Source organism: Ischnura elegans, chromosome 11 (assembly GCF_921293095.1).
Source record: "Ischnura elegans chromosome 11, ioIscEleg1.1, whole genome shotgun sequence".
Taxonomy (NCBI): domain Eukaryota; kingdom Metazoa; phylum Arthropoda; class Insecta; order Odonata; family Coenagrionidae; genus Ischnura; species Ischnura elegans.
In genome coordinates this window covers 66,740,610-66,763,458 of record NC_060256.1, presented here as the reverse complement: position 1 = coordinate 66,763,458, position 22,849 = coordinate 66,740,610, and the positions used below count along the sequence as shown (strand labels likewise).

Genomic DNA, 22,849 nt, shown 5'->3' with positions numbered 1-22,849 from the left:
CCATCCTTGACTGATGACATAAGGAATCATGAGCCCGTAGAGAATCAATCATTGTGAAAATGATCTATCAAAGTTGTTTTTCAAAGACCTTCAGACTGATTAATGAATTTCCTTACACCACTATTCTAACCAAAATATCAACGAAGGAAAAAATGGAATATAAACACAGATATAAGGAAAAAAGAGCTAGCGGATACAAATCTTCGTCTTTCATCAAAACTTGAATAAATAAATGGGCACATCGTAGACAATGGGCTGTATGACAACCTGTACTCAAATCAATTTCACGGTAGCAGAACAATTAGTTATTTTTCCCCACTAGAAGTGAACAATGATGAGGCTGGCGGGAGAAAATACCGCTGTATTTTCAGGAAATTGTATAAAAAACAGCACTTTTACATCATCCCATAGAAGAGAAGGTGCTTATCTAAGGATAGGCAACATGATGGTTACTGATCTTATTTTTCCAATGGCATGATGTCATTCATCCCATAAGAATACGAATAATAATAAAACTCAGTCTCATGTCTGAACACCATTTTGGCTTAATGAAAAATAAATACTGTACTTGAAGTTGGTGGTTTGAGGCGTCACTTTGTGGGATTTACTCATGATGAATGAAAATGAACTTTGTTTTTCCACATAAATTTTTATGTGGAAAAACAAAGTTCATTTACATTCATCAACTGTACTTGAAGTCAAATTACATAATTAAAATCAAAGTGGAGCTACCATTCGGTCAAATACCTGGACGAAATGTTTACTTAAAATTACGAGATTTAAGCTATTCACATCCTTTGTTCCCTTCAATGCCTTTTTAACCTTAACGGATATCGTGTATGATGGGATTTTTTATACTGTGTACGTGAAAAGTATTCGCTTTGATTCAAGCTGCTGCTAAACAACCTTCTTAATAATATTATCACCCTACATACATTACATAAAACGGATATAATTTTCACTTCTATATGCACAATAGAAGCTTCTAGATGAGATACGGAAGAGCCATATGGTATGGATGGAATGAGTAATTACCGGGGAGGGTATGTTAAAAACAGTGTGAGAAGGTAGAATATTAAGTAAACGAGGGAGAGGAAGGAAGAGAATAGGACTTATTTGGATAGAATGAAAGGGAGCAGACCTTACTTTGAATCGAAGAGGGAAGTACACGAAGGAAGGGGAGGCTCCCACAATGCTTCTTACTTACTCCATGGAAACCTACCTTAATCGGTAGAATACTTAAATAGTAATGTGAGCAATGAGAATAAATTTAAAAGAACATGGAAATAGGGTCCTGTACAATAACAGATAATCGTCAGACAATAAGAATAATAGAGATTTTCACGAAAGTTCGACGGGTTTGAATGGAAGGTGAATTATCCTGCCACACACGTCACGGTGTCTATCCTGATAATATGAAACACAACACCGCGATATGGGCAATTTCATTTCAGGAAGACAGACCCGGTCCTCGATGGCCACTGGAAATGAATATGAAGCAGTTCTTTCAAGCATATAAACGTCATGTAACGTTGTCCCACGGAATGAAATATAAACACAACGGTTATGGACACGATCGATAGCTTTATGCATTCACAAGACGTTTACGAAGCGGATTTGCGGCAAGCACAGACATATGGATGCCGAGACGTAACTCTAAAAACAAACTCAACGGATTAAGTTCCGTCAGGTTATACCACGTGTCGGTAAGCACGCGATACAGCGTAAACTAGAGCATCCATATTTGTACGAATGCGTGGGACGTTACCGTAACGGTGTGGACCTCGTTGGGTGGTCAATAAGTTTAAAGATTCCTAGCTCCCGCTGTGAAGACGTATGAAACAACAGTTCCCTGTCATCCTCTGCAAATAACAACCATAATACACAAAAACATTCTTGATTCACAAGTGGGACGGGGATATCAACGCTGTGAACAGCTGTCCACTTAGAAAGAGGTCGAAATGGTAATCACTGATTTCTGAGAGGCCACATAAATAGCTACGTTCAAAACATATTGCGTAAGTGTAACATGGTAGGATAGATCAGCAGAATTTGTGACTTTATGACTTGAGAGTGAGAGGGTGTTACGAAAGAATTTAATCTGACCAATTTGTCTTTCATTAAATGATATTGCTAATGACTGGAGCATGAAATCAGCAAAATGCAAAAAAAAACACGTTTTCTGAAACATTTGATAGTTAAGTACCCTTGATTTTTCTCGAGATTCTCTGCAATCACACTTCATAACCAATGCATTCCTTCAACGACCTGGAATGAACCTCATACCAACTTAGGGGTAGTATGAAAAAATGAGGAAGAAATTAAAAGCAACATTAAAAACTGACGAAACCAAAACTGAGCATGTGGAAAAATTTAGTTATCTCGTTAGTACAATTACGCAAGTCAATATATGCTTAATGGAAATGAAATGGTCTCTCGAGAGAGTAATGACATCGTTATTTTACTTTTTCATCGCATTTTCCAATAATTGTTTTGAAAAATCCTAATTTACGATTTGCCTATCCACAAATTTCCTGAATGAGCTTTCTCAAGTGAAAGTCCAGAGTAAGAGTTACTCTATTCCAAAATACTAAACCGACTCCACATTTAATAACTACCTTCCTTACCTTTCTTTAGCGCCATTTTGTCGGACTCGTTGTTTACATCCCAGTAGAGCACAGCATCGTCCGCGAAAATTCAAATTTACCAGATACAACGGAGGTGATATCATTAATACGCTAAAGAAATAATTGGGACCAATGGCGCTTCACTGGGGTACACCGGAAAAAATAAATAAGGCTACGATAACACAAAAAAGCCAATAACGAGCGCACTACGTAATAGGGTAGTTTCCTTCATCAAAGAAAACGAAAGGCATTGATTGCGATTCGTTACCCACCATTAGTGTATTCATACTACACAAATTATTTGATTTTTGAAATACCGGTTTTGACGAATGGCAAGGGTCAAATTTTATCCTCATTTGAAAAAAGCCAGATTGGCGCCCATGCGATTCCACTCCACGTGACGTCACAGGGACCTAGTTTCTACACGAGAGGATAGGAGTTATACATCGTCTGAGGTTACCAATGCATGCATGAGGCACAGAGCTCAGGGAAACATGTCTTAATAATCACCTATTAAAACTGGCTAAGGTTGGAAAGTTTTCTTCGTTTGATAAGGTATAAATAAACCTTTTTTAAGCCAAGCGCTACCAGCCAGCAAGGTACTCAGCTACCCGCTAGCATCCTGCGTCCTATCAGCGCTCAGAGCCTCGATCAAGGTCACCTCACAAGGCGGGAGGGGGAACCAGAAATGCGTCGCACGGACTTTTTCCCATCATTCCTACTTACGCGTCGCGTTTTCGCGCGCTTGAAAATTTTCACTTTTCATTTAATCGCGAAAAATATATATCGTCATTTAAAAATCTAAAAGCGTGAAATACGTTCTCCAGGAGTAATGATCTTTCGATTTAGGCAATAAAAAATTAATAGGAAACCACCCTATTCAATGTTGCAATGCATATTAAAACGTCTGCTGCAAGACTCTGCTAACAAGATTTCCTTTTTCATTGCACAAAAATCCCAATCCATACGGCATACAAAAAATGCAATAAATGATTTTAAAATGTACTTAACATTAAGGGAGCAAATCGTAATTATTTTTTCCAGAATGAAACGAGGCAATGTCCAGAATATTTTCCCTCAGTTAGGGAAAACGGACATGCGAAATTACTTTCCAGGCAATTTTCTCTCATAATTGAATTTCTCGCTGATTGCCAATGAACATCTGAATAAACAATCGCTCATGACATCAATCATCAACGGTTATCCCACGCGATGAAAAAGTAAAAAAGAACCAGAAAAACGGATGAATGGACTTACAAGGGGAAATGAGAATTAAAAATTGTATAAAAATTTTAAATAAATAATTTACCAGGAAGAGACGAGGAAATCACCCTGAAAAGATAACTCCCTGTACAGAAATAATAAAAATGCCATTACTAAAGGCCGTTTTACAAGGCTGCTGAAAGACCATGCCATTATTCACAGGATCATTCGAGCAAAATAGAATATGTTCTAATTTTGACTGAATGATCATGAGCATGACGGTGCATTCACGAATTTTTCCGTTATACGCGAATGATTTCATTCGCATGATCATTCACCGTGTACAGCGGCCTTAAAGAGCTGATCGGTAAACTGAGGTTGGCAATGATAATCGAAGATAAAAAAAAGTTTGGATAAGACAGGAGTACATTGAAGCGCAAGCTAAGATGGGTAAAAAACAGAGAAAAAGAGAAAACAACATGGAAAATATGACATTGATGCCAGGAATATATAAAAAATAGAAAAAGTACGCCTTCTTGATCGAAATTATCCCGAAAAGAGTGAAAGATTGGGCAATTGAAGAAAAAAACAACATGTAGATTATATACATGATGCTAAAAGAATAGCAGATACCAGCGATTACGAAATCATTCAAATCCATCTCAATTTCGTAGACATACATGTGAGAAAAAAAACAATGATACATCCACTGCCACATCTTCTTAAAAAATTTTCCATTCGAGGTTAACTTAGGCTTACGCTGAGAACCAGGGTCATTTATGATTCGTATATTTGGTCACTGCGTGAGCTTCCAAAGAGTTTTGGCTGGTGATGTTGTGTTTTAGTTGACTTCAAAACATTTATTTACGTTCACGCGTCTCTGGTTTCAATATTAGGATGGGGTTAGTTTCTTTTAGTATTTCTCTTATTCAATGCATAATTAATGTATACATTGTAACGTACGACACCAAAGTTCAAATAACATTAGGCTTTTCTTTGACGAAATTCCGTTTATCAATTTTGAAATGAGTAAGCTGGTAAAATCGAAGGTAAGATAAGTTAGAAATTTTATCAACTCTCTCATTTCAATATGAAGTATTATCTCGTCGTCAACACATTTCATCTTTCATCCTCCTTTTTAATCAATTCCTCCAATCCTCCTAAATGCACAATGACCACCTAAGCTACGCATATCTCCATACGCATATTACCATTTTTCTCCATCAATTTTATGAATATACTGCAACCCAACGCAGTGGTAAGCGATTTGTTTTCGTTAATGGTTCATTGACGGCGGCATCGGTGTACAAGCGCAACGGTGGTGCATAGGTACATGTTCTAACAGCATGCTCTGTGTGTTCAAGCTTTATTGGCAGATTAACTTCATGTGTAGCTGGCAAGTTTTCCTTTGTCATGAATGTGGAAGTGTAATATGTTAGTATGCGTAACATTTTATTCCCATATGGTATGCATGTGGGAATCCTCTAGCATGCAGCATCCTCGACATTCATCACCCCCTGCCAAACACCCTAGAGGTGGCTCGCAAGGTATTATGTAGATACAAATACATTCGAGTTTTCTACGATACTTTCCGAAGACATATTTGAGTACACGAGCGTGCTGCGCCCGCTCCCAACGGGCTTCCCCCACTCTTTTCAATGCAGGTCCACAGAGGGATAGGCGCGTTTCTAATTTTAAAATGTAGAAAAAAAGGCAGGGTCTTATGTACAAATTGAGGTCAGAGGACCTCTTTTAACACAGCATTGGAAGTAATTACACTATCCCGTGTTAAACGCACATGATGACTCTTACTTACGTATCAACAGGAGACTTGAATGTGGAATCAGCCGCATTTTGATTTAAGTTATTTAAAGAATGCGAGATATTGTTGCAAATGAAAAAATGTATCAGTTTGTGCGCCGTTAACGTCAGGAATATTTACCGGTTTTTTGTTTTTTTTTTAATTATTTAAAAACCAATTTAAGGAAACAATAGCTACATTTAGGAAGTAAGATGTGCCGTCACATGTTCTCTGATAAATCCTGTGCATTTTGGTGCCTCATTTGTAGAGTTTGGTTGCGTATAAGTTGAGAAAAAGGTATCTATACAGTAGAATTTATATAGAAGATGGTAAAAGACGGCATCCTTAGGTTGGAATTCGACCATACAGGAATACATAACAGATGAATGTGAAGTAATGGCAACTCGAAGACCGAAAGGCGAGAATTGAAGGGAGTGACGGATGAGGGAAAAGGGGTCGTGACCCCAAGAGACGTCCACGTCAACCCCATAGCTTCTCGTGCTCCAATTCCCCTGAGAGAGCGCAGGAGAGCCGATAATGGAAGAGGAAATGGACGCTGAGTACCCACGGGGAAGTGAAATTACAATTCCGACAGTCAATAGTACTGATAGGTATCTCGTAACGAGTTACCAGTCTCCTCCACCAGTTCCTCGCAAGAACACACGCCAGGGAAGTAATATGTATAACCCAACAAGTTCTCTTCTCGTACGACAGACGGTGAAGGTGAAACAATTTAATATGGAGAGCAAAAAATGTAGTGACATCTTACGTAGTATAAATGGACCCATTACGATACACAAATAATTTTGGATAATGCATTGTGGCAGAGTTAACAAATGCAGTAAAAAGCAATATGTCCCAAGCATGCAGTGATTGAAAAGTGCAGTGTTTCCAGTATGTTACACGAGTTAGGATGGGAATCTTTACAGGAGCGTAGATTGAAGTATAGGCTTAATTTACTTAGTAAATTCAAAGAAGATATTTTCTCAGACGGCGTGAATCATATCCTTCGTTTACCGTCGTATTATGGTAGACGTAATCATGAAAATAAAATAAAGGAAATAGACTGCAAAACAGAGAGATTTAAAATTATCTTCTTCCCTCATACTAATAAGGATAGCAAAGTTGTCTCAATTAATAGGATTAATGGCGTCACTCGCTAGGATGACTCATTGCATGTTTTTTTCCATAATTTTAACCTTGCATGTATTTGATATAGGAATTAACAACCATTGGTATGTTTTTTAAAATGAATATGCAAGTGTATTTTGCTACTATGCGTATTATTTCTATGACCGTGCGGTGTGCATGTGGCGGTCCTCTTGCATGCTGCATGTTAGTGATTGGTCACCCCCTGACAAACACCCTAGAGGTGGCTCGCAGGGTGTTATGTAGATGTAGATGATTGTTTCTTGTTCGAAAGTCACTTTACGCAGCTTAAGTGGCCTTTGCCTTTCAAAGTATGGTACTGGTCACCCATGAGGGTGGAAAAAAGTCGAATATAGAGGTAATTTTGCGCGATTTACCGACCGAAATAACTGGAAGGGAGCATATTAGCATTAAAATTTAACACATCCATGCGATACCACGAGAAATAAATACAGCTGCTTTAAAGCATTAACTACTTACACTTTCATCCAATAGATTTCAAACCCAGACAATTTTTGACGATTAACTCTCTTTATCAATGAAAATTTAGCCTCAGTATGTGCCATTGGAAAATTTCAAAGATTATAATTCTATGCATAAAATACCAACGGACTCAATCGCCCATCAAAGAGGCCTATCTTAAGAACGTGGGAGGTAAGTAAATAAATGGTACGCCAATGGAAGAAAGGTATTTCTAAGGTCTACTATTTTGGTAGTGAAGAGGAGGAAATTAGATTTGACGACGTGAAACACAGAGAAATAGTCGCCACGCCCAAAGCCCTCCAGGGCAGAATCAAATACGGCAAATTCAGTGGGTGTTGGCAATTTCGAACTTCAAGCCTTTTTTGAAATGCTATGGCTCACTTATTTGGTAGCAGGATATTAAACCATAATACATCTTCTAACTACCCACAGGAATCATTAAAAAAAGTAAAGATCGTGGTGCTATGAACTGTTGGAAGATCCATGTTTGATGTGAAAGTATGAATGAATTACGACGACGCTTTAACAACTGATTGATCCCATACCAATTGATTTCTCATTTACATGACATGCGGACTAATTTTGAAAGAGAATGTAAATTGGACGCTTGATAATAACTATCCCCAATCACACATGCACATCCCAGCCGTAGTGGCATCCTAAATCAATATAATAAGCAAAAAGTATGTTGTTTCCAAGACATCCTTGATAAATAAGACATCTAGTACGCCTATCGTGAGTACGTGGGAGGAGGGTAACAGATGGTAAGCAAATAGAAGAAAATTGTTCATAAAATCTACCATTTCGGTATTTAATACCTACCGAGAATTAGATTAGACGACGTGATGTACAGGCAATAATTAGTCACCGCGCCTACGGTATAGCGAGCAATGAATGAGCGCAATTTTTTTACCACAAAGATGATATAGATGAACTAACCTCATTCCATTTGGTGGAAATTCACCACCCCTTCAGAGAAGCGTTTGCCGCTCCCCACAAAAATGGGCAAAATTGATGGCCACTATGGAAGCCAAAATATTTAATTCACCAAATGTAAAAGTAAATAATTATCAAATTGGAATAGAACACAGCCATCAGGTATTCCGGATTACCATGCTGCCCTGCTTCCATAATTCCTTCGGCAAATTCCACGAATTCGAGAAAACATGATGTTTAGCCAATGCGGCCCATTAAAGATTGCTACACAAAGGAATAAGCGGATTCAAGGAAACCACACCCATAGGGTTGAATAAAATATACACCAACAACTTGAATACAACACCAAGAGTGGGCATAACTGTAGATCAGAGCAGCTGCGCCTAGGAGAATTTCACATAAGTTGATGAAACTAGCGAATACTTCACTCCGATTCGTTCTCCTCTATGATGGGATACATTTCGTGCGAGTAGAAAGGAGTGAGATATGGATGAAATTCAAGGCAAACTACGTCAAGGAGAAGTAAGAAAAACGTAAGTTAGAGTAATGGATTGGGAATGAGGACTCGTTCAATATTTATTTAACTATTTGACTGTGATATAGTTTGTACGTTAACGTAGCGGGTAGCAGCCTAGAGGGTAGAACCCTTGGCACCTGAGCGAGGAGACCAGGTTTACATTCCTGCGTGAAGCCTTTGGACACCCTGCGTGTAAAAATTCTTGAATTGCGAAAGTGAAAGGAACTGGCACCCATACCCTGAACGTGTGTAGTTCACATGCATGTGGCTAGTCAAGGGTGAACTCTACCCTCACCTGTCCCAACATACCCTAGCGTTGAATTTCAGGCAATGAGTGAGAGTAAAAAAAATTAAACACCCCTTTTTTCGTTTTAGAACCATCGAAAACTTATTTATGAATTCGAGGCGCAAAATCGAATGCCTAAACCCAATTGCAGATAAGGTGTTGACGTCAAGCGCTCAATCAAAGCAACTCACCGCTGTTTGGCTACTCCTCGGCCACGCCCACCGGTCTCACGTGGCTCGAAGTTATTTTTCAACCGTTGTTACTAATTCTTTCCTTCCATTAATTGTTCCTTGTGAAGTACGTAATTAGTGAGACGATAGTAAAGATGCCACCACCCCGTGAAGAGTGTGCTGCGGATTAAGGCATTTTTCGTTTTAAAATTGTGAGGGAATAGCTGAGTGAGGAATGATGTAGTCTTTTCCTTCCATTTAACAATTTCTTTTAATGAGCCAATTGAGATTTGGGGTATGAGTGAATCCAATTCTCTGTCCACGGAAATATAGTGCGAAAGCTACGGTAATATAAAGAGTAAACGCACTTTCACAGGTTAGATCGTATATTTCAGGAATTATTTGAAGAAAAATTATTTTACACGACCATTCAATATTTCAGCTACAAATTTAACGCAACTCATGTATCAAAATATAGCCCATCCCACAAACAAAAACGCGAGAGGTGTGGAGTGCAAACGGGAGTGTAGCTAGAAAAGATTAAGCAGGTAAATAGGACGTAAAGATATCAGCAGCAGAGAGGGTATTATATTGAACGCTGGCTGTCGATCAATGGCGATAAGGCTCGAAAAAGCACTCCTAGGGATAATGTCCTGGGGAAAACATAAGTGGGTGCGATACGTGGGAATTCGTGCCCTGGAGCAAGGGATGCTGTGGGGCGGTTAGAATACGATATAGCGCCGTCGAGATGAAAGGGTTGAGTGGAGGACGAAGGAGCGCTGAGTGCCTGGAGGATAGGTGACTACGCATTCAATTTCCATCAATGGCCTGCGCCGCAAAAAATGGAAGAAATGGTCAAAATGGAAGGACATAAAGTTACGTTTTGGCCGGTGCGTTTACCACGATTAGCGTTCGAAAAAGAAAGTACGACAAATATCGCAAAAAGGTATCGGGGGATGTAAAATTTCGCTCAACGATTTTACTTATTCATACAATTCTAGTAACAGTCAATAGACGTCCAGCCAATATATAGGGTGGAGAAAAATTATGCCAATAACGAGGTTACAGTAACATATTCTCCGCGCCGGAGGAACATATTCTCTGTCAACCAGTCAGTTGACAAAAGTAATGAAAAATGGCGCAAGATGTCACTCATTGGCAGCGTCGAAGGCGCGTACATTAAACACTGTACCGGTGAGTCAACCTCAACTCAACCAGTCAGAATTACAAAGAATAAACGGTGGCATGCGCATATGTTCCGTTGTCGTCTGTTGTGTGGTTTGTGTGAAAAGAAACTTACAAACTAATTTGACTTGAGATTTTACAAGAGAAGCCAAAATATATTTTTTAATATTATTACACTTTTTTTCATTATTTTTATTGTTATTATTATTAAACCTTTTTTCGAATAGTTAATTTTCTGTTTCTTCTTTTCATTTACTTTTCTCTTTTTATATTTATTATCATTTTTCATTACACAACTTCACAACGGTGAAATTCAAGTTATAAAATAAATGCATTTGAAAGACCTATGATTAAAGGAGGTTAAGACAAAGGATAGACTCATAGACGATTAATTTGGTGAGGCAATGTGTATGTCGTCGGGATACTTGGGTCGTAGTCCCATGTCTGTAATTAGTGTATTACCTGAGCGCTTCAGCCTGGACTTAAAGTTTACGCAGAGGTGAGAAATGAATTCGTTGATTGTTGGGAGCTTGTGAGCTTTACGGACATTTTGAATATTGATTAATTTGCTTATATTAAGAAGGAGGCGGATGGATTTATTTTGAAACGACTGATTTTTTACGGATTGTTATAATTTTACTCGCCGTTACAGTGTTTAATGTTTACAGTGCTGCCAATGAGTGACATCTTACGCATGCGTACAGCAGTACCGGACGGATGACGCTCTTGTAAAGCCTGATGCGGCAACTATGGAAAGAGGGATGGTTTGAGAGGAAAGACAAGCGATTGCTTGACGAGCAGATATTGCTTTGGAAATACAATATTTCAAGTGGGGTTAGTAGGACAATTTTCCATCAAAAATGACGCCGGTAAATGCATCGTTTTTTAAACTGAAGAAACTTAGAGTCAACCTATCCGATTGGTCGCGAGTTTGCCCAGTTTCCGGATACTCTGGACAACTCATGACCTCGAATGCCTGCATTTGCCTTTCGAAACATCAATGGTAATCTTGGTTTCCTCTGGGTCAGCGATTCAGGGTTAAATTTTCGTGACACAATTTTTCTCAACCTTGTTGCAGTTGGTGATCATCAACTACTCAGCGACTCACTCATCGAGCTCTGTCCTCGAGGCTGCTACCCTCTGCGTAAAACTACATCACCATCGAATAATTGCATACACATCGAACGAGCCCACATTCCCAATCCATTGCCCCAACTAACATTTTTCTTACTTCTCTCTGACTCAGCTTGTCTTGCATTTCATCCATCTCTCACTCCTTTCTACTTGCACGAACTGTATCCCATCATGTAGGAGAACGACTAGGAGTAAAGTATTTGTTAGTTTCATCAACTGATGTGAAATTCTCCTAGGCACAGCTTCTCTGATCTACAGTACGTACGTACAACTGCCTACCAGAAATCATTTCTAGTTACGGTATCTAAATTTTGGAATTCTCTCCCTGAGGATCTAAAACAGAAGGGCTCCAACCATGCATTTAATTATATATTATACATGTTTCTACTCAATGGAGAGAGAATATAAACTCCTACATAAAATACAGCCTACATATAACGTTTTTTTGTAAAATCTAAATCCTTGTTTACTAGTTATGTCATAATTATTTGTGTATCATACTGCTTTGTCGTTATTACTTGATTTTTTTCATGTACTTAGAGCTTTTTGATAGGCCAAATATTGTAAATCGTGTTGTGTTTTGCTCCAAGGGTATGCCCATAGCACAAATAAATATATATTCTATTCTATATTTCTGTTACTGACTCATTAATTCATTGTGAAGATTGGTTCGGATACGTGAGGCTAGAGCTCACCCCGGATTAGGACTCAGGCTGGTGGATAACACACATTCAGGGTAGTAGTGCGCGTTTTGAAGACTATACATAGACACTATTTCCACGTTTACCTCGCAAATCGAAACAGGAAGAATCTGTACATCAGTCGAATTATAGATAACCATATATTTAGACCTACAATCTGTCGCATACTAGCGGAAGGGAGCGTAGAAGACATATCGCAAACTACTACTAGGAAAGAAAGATCGCAGATTACTACCGTGAAATCGTACTATTACCGTTCACGTCCTTTTGTGCCTCATCAAGGATTTAGCTTCGCGTTCCCCATTCCATTTCGGCAGAATGGAGCGGTGCCAGATATGACACTCACAGAGTATTCGGGTCGGAAACGCAATACTAGAGGAGAACGCCGTTCACGACGGGAAAACAGTTGACGGAGGAATGGGCGCACGTTTACTGAACGCGCGAGGAGAAAGGAAGATCCACCTACTGAATGATTTATGGCGCATCAGAGTCGTCAGTTGTTCCGAAGGAGACGAGATGGAGGGCGCTGCTACTCAAAGATTTACGCGATAAGAACAAGTTGCGGGACTTTAATCCCAGCGGTTTCATCCTATATTTTTCAGCCGGCTTCTGATTATCCTTCAGCCTCGTTAAAGACACGGAAAAACCACAAACCGGAGACTTCACCCTCATCAATACTAGATGCCGTAGGGCAATGGCGTCGGCTATCGCCACGTCTAATCAATATCAATGAATCAATATCGCTAGGGTGAGCAGTAGCCAGTATAGATAAAGGCTTCTAGATTATAAGCGTGATAAAATCTCACTTTCCACATAGCAGGTGTCCATACTTATAACATAATTATGATCACATACTCCCTCCTTTTACAAGCGTTTCACGTGTACCTATATGAGTTAGTATGAGAACATTTATCGAATACTTTTGAAATTTTTATTGACAAACGTAATCCAAAGGTTGATGAAGGTTCTTTTTACAATGACACTGGTAATTGCAGGTGAGATATGGTGGAACCAATGCACCATGAATGAAAGAGATCTCTCAAGTTCCATTGACACATATTACTTACTGCACGACATGTTTCAATGATATCGTGAAAATAAATCACTTTCGACACTTGAGATTGACGTGACAGCACCTAAACGCGCCGTACAGTGAATTAAGTTTTCCAGTGGAACTTGCAATATCACTCTCATTTATTACACACTTTTTCTTACCTTGCTTCGTCTCTTCGTCCGTCTCACCCAAGGAATGTTGTAATTGATTTTTTGAACTACTTCCAATTGTCGAAATGTTGTGCGATTGCTAGCTTCTAATGATAATAAAAAATTTAATCTCCATACACCTGAAATTTATTTCCATTGTTCCATGATAAATTAACTAAATTTTCTTCCAGAAAAATAATTTTAAAATTTGTAAGTAGATAGCGTTAGTTTTTCTTGTTTTGACAGAAATTTCTTTTAGGCTCTTGTTTAATCGATTACGTTTTACCACACCAAAGTAGTAAATAAAAAAATAAAAAAGGCTTTTCCAAAAACAGTAAAAAAAAACAAAAGTAAGCTTTTCATCACTCGAATAATAAACCGTAGGTGCAGATTAGGCTTTTGTTAGATGATAATATTACGTGCCAATCCTAATTCCCCTATTCACTCTTCTACACTCATTTCTAAGCCTAATTATCACCCAAGCTTCATCCTCCAAACGCTTATTGTTTATTTTTTAGTGCACATTATATTACTGTTTTTGAACAAAGCGCGTTTTTATCTTTCACATTATTTTATTCTCATAATAATGCCGTTTTTCAAGGGAGTTTTTTAACCTCGAATGCTAAATAGACATTACAATACACATAGATGATACCGACGCGGCGTCACACATCACATTTCCCGTCAAATCAGCCACAGACCTCGAAGAGATAGTCGAAGTCACATATAGCGTCACGGAGGAACCAAAATTCGCACGGTAATAGACGTGAAGGATATGCGAAGGATAGGTCAACGTTCGAGGTCCCGGCATTGAGGATGGAACGTAGGATGGAGTAGGCAAGATGGATCGATTGTTCCATTAGGCGAGGAGGCGTGCTAGGAGGAGGCGAGGATAGGCGTGAGCGAATCGAAGATGGGAAAGGGCTAGTTATCCACCTTCCTCCGCATCCTTGAGGTTCTACTGCCGAGGCCACCGTCCACGCCACCCAATGCGACCATAGATGACGGGCTAGATAGCTCAAGAGGAGGCTAGAAACTAGAAAGATCGGGAGGTGGACTAGCCTCGTCATATATCATGAATAATGGGCATTCCCCGATTGAAGATCATCTGAAGTTAAACCAAAATTATTTTGAACAATTAGTTTTGTAATCATCCCATTGTAATCAGTGTTCTGTAGCACCACAATTCGAAGGCCGTATAGGTGTTGTATAGGTGTTATATAGGCGTTGCGACAGGTGTTATTTAGATGTAAAGGAGCGAAAACCTCAACGAGTCATGCAAAGCTCCTCCACGAGGATGAGAACTACCAGAGTTGCGTAAAATCGCTCGGTATGGGTTCGCGACGTCATCAACTTGGCTAAAAAGGGTTAGGGCCGTTGCTTTTTCGTCTCGAATAGCGCGGATCGGAAAATGGAAAAATAGGAGTCTTTCCTTCTGTAAGCTCTATCACAATCGAAAATAAAATGAAACTAGGTAACCCGTGCGAAAATTTGGCACTTTCACGGTATCAGGAATTAAGTTTGTTAAGAAAACGGTGTGGTTCGGTTTTAAAAAGAGGCGAAGGTGTATCATACCTACAGCACTTTAATTATACTTGTTTCCTCGCAAAACATTTTAATGTCTAATACTTCTTAGATTTTATATTTAATATTTTTTTCCGATTTATGTTAAGTTTCTTTGGTTTAGCAACGGATTTTAAATCTTGAATCTTGCTTTTGAATCTTTTTTTAAGTAAATGTTGAAACGTGCTTTTGAATCTTATTTTAAGTAAACAATAAAAAAATGTGTGGAGTCGATATTACTCGAGCGAGTAATCGACTCTTAAAAATCGAAACTTCTAAGTCAAATTAACGGGTAAATAGTGAAACTTGAGGTTGAAATTGTATTTTTCGTCAGAAGCCGGTGATTCAACGTTTAAAATGATACCTCATTCATCACTGTAGATGCAGTATTAACGGAGCATATACTGAATAACAGAAAAAGACCTTTCCGTAAAAATATACATGATTCTTGGGCGATCCCGTTACTATCATTTTTTTAGAGTAAAGAGTACCTGAGTACACGCTATTTATGGCGGTAGATCCTTTTTTTGTCACTTCGCAACTGTAAAGCAAATGTGGCGTAGAACTGCCGTTAAAAATTTTAACTTACAACCTTTTTCGAACAAGTGCCAATAAAAAGTGAGAGAAATATACGCATTTTTTAAAGAATCGTTAAGTGCTGATGCTATGGAATTTGACCATTACTAGACTTCTTGTTATTCTGTAGTTTTCCCACAAATAATGTCTCAAAGTAATTTCATATCCTGCTGTGATATGCACACATAAATCACAGTTTTTCCTCTCAGCCCAAACAAACCAGGGCACTTCCTTTCTTAACGCACCACGGTCGTCAATCTACGCTTACCCCTTCTACCGTGTAGAACAACAAACTTTGAAACCAAGGCATACCGCACTCGGAGTCAAAAGTTTAGGGCTAATCTTCTCTCTCCCTCACCATCAAGTCCCTTCTCTGAGTTCCATCTGTGTGAGTTACATTTGGGTCAGCAGATATATTTTACCAATGTAACCTCGGAAACGCTTATGTAAATAGTTCTGTAGGTTTACCTCCTTTTTTTATTAGAAAATATCCTATGATTATTACATTCAGTGCCACTTTTTTTGCATGGCCTTAATATTTTCCTTTACATAATCAGTTTATCATCCGCGCCTATCTTGAGTTTTACACGATTTTTATGGTCTATTACAATTTTGAATCACCATAGAAATGTAACAATCAACATGGATTGCATTTATTCCCTCGAAGGTAAGCCGTAAGTGTAACTGACTTGTAGCTAGAAAAGAATACATCGTTGCACCAAAATGTAAAACTTTGGCACCGACTATCATTAATAGAAAAACTACAAAACTAAAAACTTGTACATTTTACGTTAAAAAATCAGAAAAGGGGCGGGATTTAAAAAGAAAACTTTTTTAATGATTCTCTACAAAGTTATATATCAATGCAAAAGCATCAACATAATCATCATTAGAAAATCAACAAATAAAAATACACTACTCGTTACAAAGCCTCGCAATATCATGACCAAAAAGCCTATAAAGTGTTGACGATAAATGGCACAATGTCGTCCCGCAAAAGTTAAATGAGCATGAATCGCGGCCAAAATAATTGGCAATTAAATCCTACCGTTGGCGTTTAATTAAAGTTCTGGAAAATTTTCCATAGATGAGTTATCGCATTGATGAAAGGTATGACGCATTATTATCTACGTAGTACTGAGGCCTGGAAGCGGACGGTTTTCCTTGTAATATTCCACGAAAGCGACGAGGCACAAAGGGAATTAAAGAATGTTTCACCCCATCCATTTTCTTTCTGCTAACTTTCCGCAAAGCCCGCGGAAACACAAAAGAACCTCACGAGCACTACAAAGTTTGACTACAGCGCATGACAAGACTACAAGGAAATGAGTGCGACTAAAATATATAGCTGGCAGAACGATATGAGAAAAAAACCAAGAAGGCCCTCCACTAAACAGACATTTTAAATTTCTTTCCATTCTGCTCCAATTTATTAACTAAATTCCCATGTAGATAAAATAGTTTTAAATTTTCTCGATAGATGGCTTAGTTATACATTTTTGGCAAAAATTGCTTCAACAGCTCTGGTTTAATAGACTAAGTGATTCAAAGTAAAGTCAAGTTTAGGATAATATAGCGTGGGTACTGATTAGGTTCAGATATTAATATTACGTGACAATCTTTATTCATCTATCAGGCTCTTCCAATAAAACAAATCAGCACCATTATTTTTATTCACCGAGTAATGAAAAGGTTATTACGATCTTTTCATAAACTCGCTGTGTTGTTTGCCATCTTGTCCGGATAAAATCTTGCAACTCAATATTTACCTACTCTCTGCTTTTCATCATACTGAAATTATCAGGTTAAATCAGAACCAGATGACAATGCAATATTATAACACTTTCATTATGATTGTAACTTTATCTCGATTTTTATTCAAAATTTAAAATTAAATATGGAGATGATTTCAAAAATGTCCACCAAAATCCGGTGGCAGCGATGCGATCATTTAAAAAAACGAGTCATAATAACAAATGCGTAAATATCTTCTAATCTGGTCTAAATAATTGAAAAATTGATAGAATAAAAATCTATATGCATTCTTTTTAGTTCGCGATAAAAACGTTTTTCTATGAAAATTATTTTTTTAAACTTTTTAGTGCATTTTCTACTGCTTTTGAAAAGCGTTTATTTCGTTCTTTTATTACTTTAATTTTATTTCCCTCTCATTCCGCTGGCCAGTGTGATCCTTACCTTCAAAAAAACATTGTTTTACGGATACATTCGATATAAAAAATCGAAATTCCTTGCTTTAGCGGAGCACCTCTGAAAAAACTAAAGAATTATCGGCAACGTTGGCACGGTTGAGTATACATTGAACCCCCAATCCACCAAGTGGGAAGGATGCGGACAATTAAACGATCCACTCACCGTAAAATGATCTAGCTGGGCGAAAAAAAAATCGCCACGGGAATACACGATCACGGAGGTCGCATACTCAGCGGCAATTCGGTCCATTTCGTGGGTGAGGAAGGGGTCTGTTGCCATGGGTCAGGTTGAGGAGAACCAAGTTCTGTACCTCGATATAGCATTTACGAGAAGACCGTCAGAAGTAGGATCGAAGGTGATATGCCAACAGCTCCATCGGCATTCATTAAGCAATTTCAGTGTTGATATTCCAATCGTCAACATTTTTCGATGCCGAGTGACATAAAATGATTTGGTACACAACACCAAATTCCAATTAAATTTTTTGTGTAAAGGTTAAATTTAAAAAATTGAACTGAATTTGAATAAAAAATTTAGCTCTCCAACATGTCTTATCCCCTACAGCCGTTTCGTTCTACATCCTTCAAGACTATAAAGAACAAATGCAATCATGTAAAAGTGCGGCAGGTAAAAAAACATAATATCCATTAACACGAGAAAACACGATTGATGTATGAATTTATAAAAAAAGGAATTTATTTTAAATCACACAGATTAATGGTACGACACATGATAAAATAAGACAATACAAAAATAAATATGCATAACCTTTTCAAGAATACAAAGTCATTAAGATTGTACTTCAAACTCCAGAGCAGTTGATGCCTTACGATACACTTTAGGAGTTAACATTAAGAGATAACTTTTAAATTCGTACTTTTACTGAGGAATGATATTATAACCGTTTTTGCTTCCAACTGGAAACCCTTCGGTGAAACAAGGCACATTTGAAGTAACTCAATTAAATGAACGTTCTTGGTAACTGAAAAGGAAACGCTTACGAGACAGGAACTTTAAAATACAGAAGAGTACAAAGGCCTGTTTACACGGCTCATTAGCTCGCACAAGTTAATGTCTTAATACATGAATGCGAGAATGAACGCCAAAATTCACCGCGTGAACACCCAACTTGTACGAATGCATGAACAGAAGATATAAACTGCTCCAATTTGAATAATGCATTCGTACATGTTCTGTTCCAGTCCACAAAAATAATTCATGCAGTCAGACATTAACTCGTACGTGTTCATATATCGTGTAAATTGCATTAATACGAACCATTGCGTATTTTCCACGCTGGCTTAAGTACAAAAGCGACCATGGTCTCTCAAGGACAGCGACTCCCAAAAATACGGAAGGAGGGAAAAAACCACCAAAACAGCAGAATTTTCAGACCGTGTCAAGAACGAATGCCTCTCTTCACTCTCCAGAAGTTTTCTACGTTAATTCACACCTGGAAAGTGTAGGCCTACCCAATCAACTCGCCGACTGCGCCGTCGATTTTACCCTCACGCTGAGAAACGCCCACTGGACAAACAGGCCGACACAAAAAGACCCACCGCACTGAAATGAAAGTTGGCCTTCGATAAATTCGTTCCTTCCTCACCTACCCATACCCTTTTCTTTACAGTCCACAAACTCAATGCTGCATCTCCCGCCTCCAAGTTGGGAGGGGAATTCCAGAATGGAGCGAAAGAATAAACACTGCCGCTAGTTCAAGATCTGTTTCCTTACTCGAATGGGTATTTTAACACAAACTGTTTCCTTCTTGTTAATGTACCCCATATAATAAACACTGTATGCGTAGCAAACATAGGACATAACAAGTAGCTGTCTTTGGTTCTCGGAAAACATAACGGCCGTTTTACACGGGGCACGTAATTGCACACGTTAGAACTGCATTAATTTCTCATTATGGCGTACAACTGGGCAAATGCACGAACGAAATTCGAAAAGTTTTATTTATAATATTATTTAGAACATTATTTTTCTATCTCACGTCCATGCATTCCCGCATGCGTTCTAGCGATTCGCCGCTTTCCACGACGAAATTTTGACTGCGACTTCGTACCCAAGTCAGACTTCAATCACGTGCTCCTTGTAAAACGGCTTTTAGAAATGCCAAGACAAGCGAGGCCTCAACTACACGACTACAATTTATTCTACAACCAATCCACACTAAGGCTTTAGCAAAAAGTAGCACGGGAGCCACATTTATAGCGGAGATGTTGATCTTAAACACAGTCCATTACGGAAGTTACAGCTGGCAAAATGAAGTGAAAATGACTTACTGTATTCAACTTAGGGGCTTGTAGATGTGTTTGTTTCCCGAAGCTCGATATTATTATTGTTGCATCCAGTGATTCATGCTAAGCGATAATTCCAAACGGGCGCGATTAGGTATTATCACGTATTTGCCCGATATTTATCAAATTAATGCACTAGCGGTGGAAGCATACACGCCAACAAATTATCAAGGGATGGGAGGAGAGGATTATGAAAATATACTTCGGTGTAAGTAATCCCTAAAGGCGTGTTTATATGATACACTAGCCCACGCGGGTAAATGCGTACACACATTCACCATGAATATTGGACCGTGTAAACACCCAACATTGCGCAAATGCATATCCAGGAAATGCCCCCTACTCTAATTTCCTGCAGCTATCCGTTCATTTATCCAGCTACGTGCTTGCACGGATTCATGCATCGTGTGAACACGGCTTACGAGGCAAATCAATGTTTTTGAAAACGTAAAAACCATTAAAAAGACTCCATTTGTAAGTGAAAGACTCGTAACGATAAAATAATTAGAAAAATATACACATTTACATGAACGGACATTTTAACAATCATATTCTCGCGAAATATAGGTATTCACAATAAATTTCACAGAGGTAAACTTGGAATGCCATTTTTCACCTGGGTACAGAATTAAATTATATTCTGTTTTTCATGCAAAAACATCGCAACAAACAATGAGTGCAAATTAGCTTTACAAGAGATAGGTTACTCCACCATCTCCCTCCCATAACAGTGCCTGGGGAGAAGTGTCCAAATCTTCGCAAAATATACCGAGACTACGAAAATAGTTCCGCGACAGCCTCAGTGGCTTGAACGGAGCTAGAAGGTTGCATTAAAATCTACCAATGCTATTGGTTACCCTAATGAGGATACCATCAGCTTCGCTACACCCATGATACACACATTCTTCAAACAGTACCTAAAGTGAAATAATAACGGGACTCAACCGATAAAGGCCAGTGGATAAGATCACAGGACAGCAGCTCATCTCAATGCTTACCTGAAAATAAGAAGGAAAAATCTATTTTAGTCAAGATAGTAAGATTACTGATGCACACAAAATTAGCATCATTTACACCTGATATCCGACGATACAAATAGAGCATTAATTATTTTTTGGAACAAATGACTGAAATTAGACCATCCAAACGTCTGTATGCCAATGAGAGGATGATATTCATTATTTTCCTAATACTAAAACTTTTCGGAAGTGCACTTGATAGAGTTAAGACAGTGGTGAGTGAGCGTATGCGTAAAAATCATACCATAGCTTCCAAATAAAAAACGATTTACAGCCTGTAAAGCAATAGTCACATCATTATGCCATGTATTTCTAGGCATAACCAATTTCCACGATTTTCAAGGTTTTACATAGTAGTGGGCCACCCTGCCTAGCAATAATTTGAATAGTTCTCAGTATTCATACGGGTAACTACGTATACATTTCAGTGGTCACGTAATAGGACAGATAGTTTTATAAAGTAATTTTTCCGGCGATCGATAGGGGACCATCAGGCACTGTTAGCACTTACAAATAGGTTAGTTGTCTGGTAGCGTAGATAACGCACTTATGTATTCCTCAGTGCATGTTTCTGAATTTTCCTAGAATTTCTAAGAACATGTTTTGCATATTCTAGCTTCATAGATAGATTGCCTTCATAAGTAGCATATACACTAATCCCATACCTACCATACGTGTCCATATACCATAAGTGTCACAAGTTGCGCACATGTTGCGTCCTGCATGTTTTCGTGGAAATATATTTTGATCGTCTGGTGCATGTTGGTGACGGTTCACCCCCAGCCGAACACATCCTTAGGCTACTTGCAGGGTAATGTGTAGTTGTAATCATTTTACTGCCCAATTATTAATTGAACACCCGAAAAACAATGAGGTATTCCTTACCGCCACACCCATAACTCACGGTCGCTTTTGGGATGCTGAGGTCACACAAGTGGGAAGGAGTGAAAAGGGGAAGGGGGCGTGGGTGGAGAGTTGTCGCATGACGCAGATGGCCCGCGGCTGGGATCGGAATGAGGTTGTGGTCGCACGGTCCTCGCGATTAGCGGGACTTGGAGAGGAAGAAGGAGGCGATTAGAGGCTGAGAATCTGGGAAAGAACGCTAGGGTCCACCCCAGCTCATCCGTACAGCGCACATTTTACCTGCCTCGGTAGATAAGAACGCCTGTTTCTCACACAGTGCCCAAATCTGCCATGACAGCGGCAGTCCGAATTCCGCACATTACCCCCAACCCAACTTTCCCGACCGATAGCGTCTAAACTTTCCCATTACTACTTTTTCAACGGCAATAGTTCGTATCTTTAATATTAAATAGGTATATCGTTAAACATTTATGGTATCTAAAGGCAGAAATCATCTTTATTTTTTTATTCTTGTACCACCGAAAATAGTACCATTGGCTAAAAGATACAGTGTCCGGCGTGATGCGGTGGAAATCTTTGATATTCAGCTTATTAAAACAACTTGTCTGTTTCCACACTATTTTATTTTTACCGACCATGGTTTCCGCAGCTTGACAATGGCACAAGCTGCCGAGACCATGGTCGGTAAAAATAAAATAGTGTGGAAACAGACAAGTTGTTTTAATAAGCTGAGTACCATTGGCCTTTGAAAATGAGGGGTTACAACTTAAAATTTTAACGTGCACACGATCACCAATGTCCTGGAGAGAGGCAACCTTCCCAGGCGGTACCTGAACCCGTGACCTCTTGTGTGGCAAGCTAAGGACTTGACCTCGCCGCAACCAAGGTCGGCAAAGAATTTGTTGTGAAAAAAAG

At 38.8% G+C, this 22,849-nt stretch overlaps 1 protein-coding gene across 2 annotated transcripts in view; it reads right to left on the bottom strand.

The window, feature by feature from the left end:
• LOC124168477 (DNA-directed RNA polymerases I, II, and III subunit RPABC3) overlaps nt 1-22,849 on the bottom strand; it is a 595,544-nt gene that overhangs the window by 496,225 nt on the left and 76,470 nt on the right. The window lies entirely within an intron of this gene.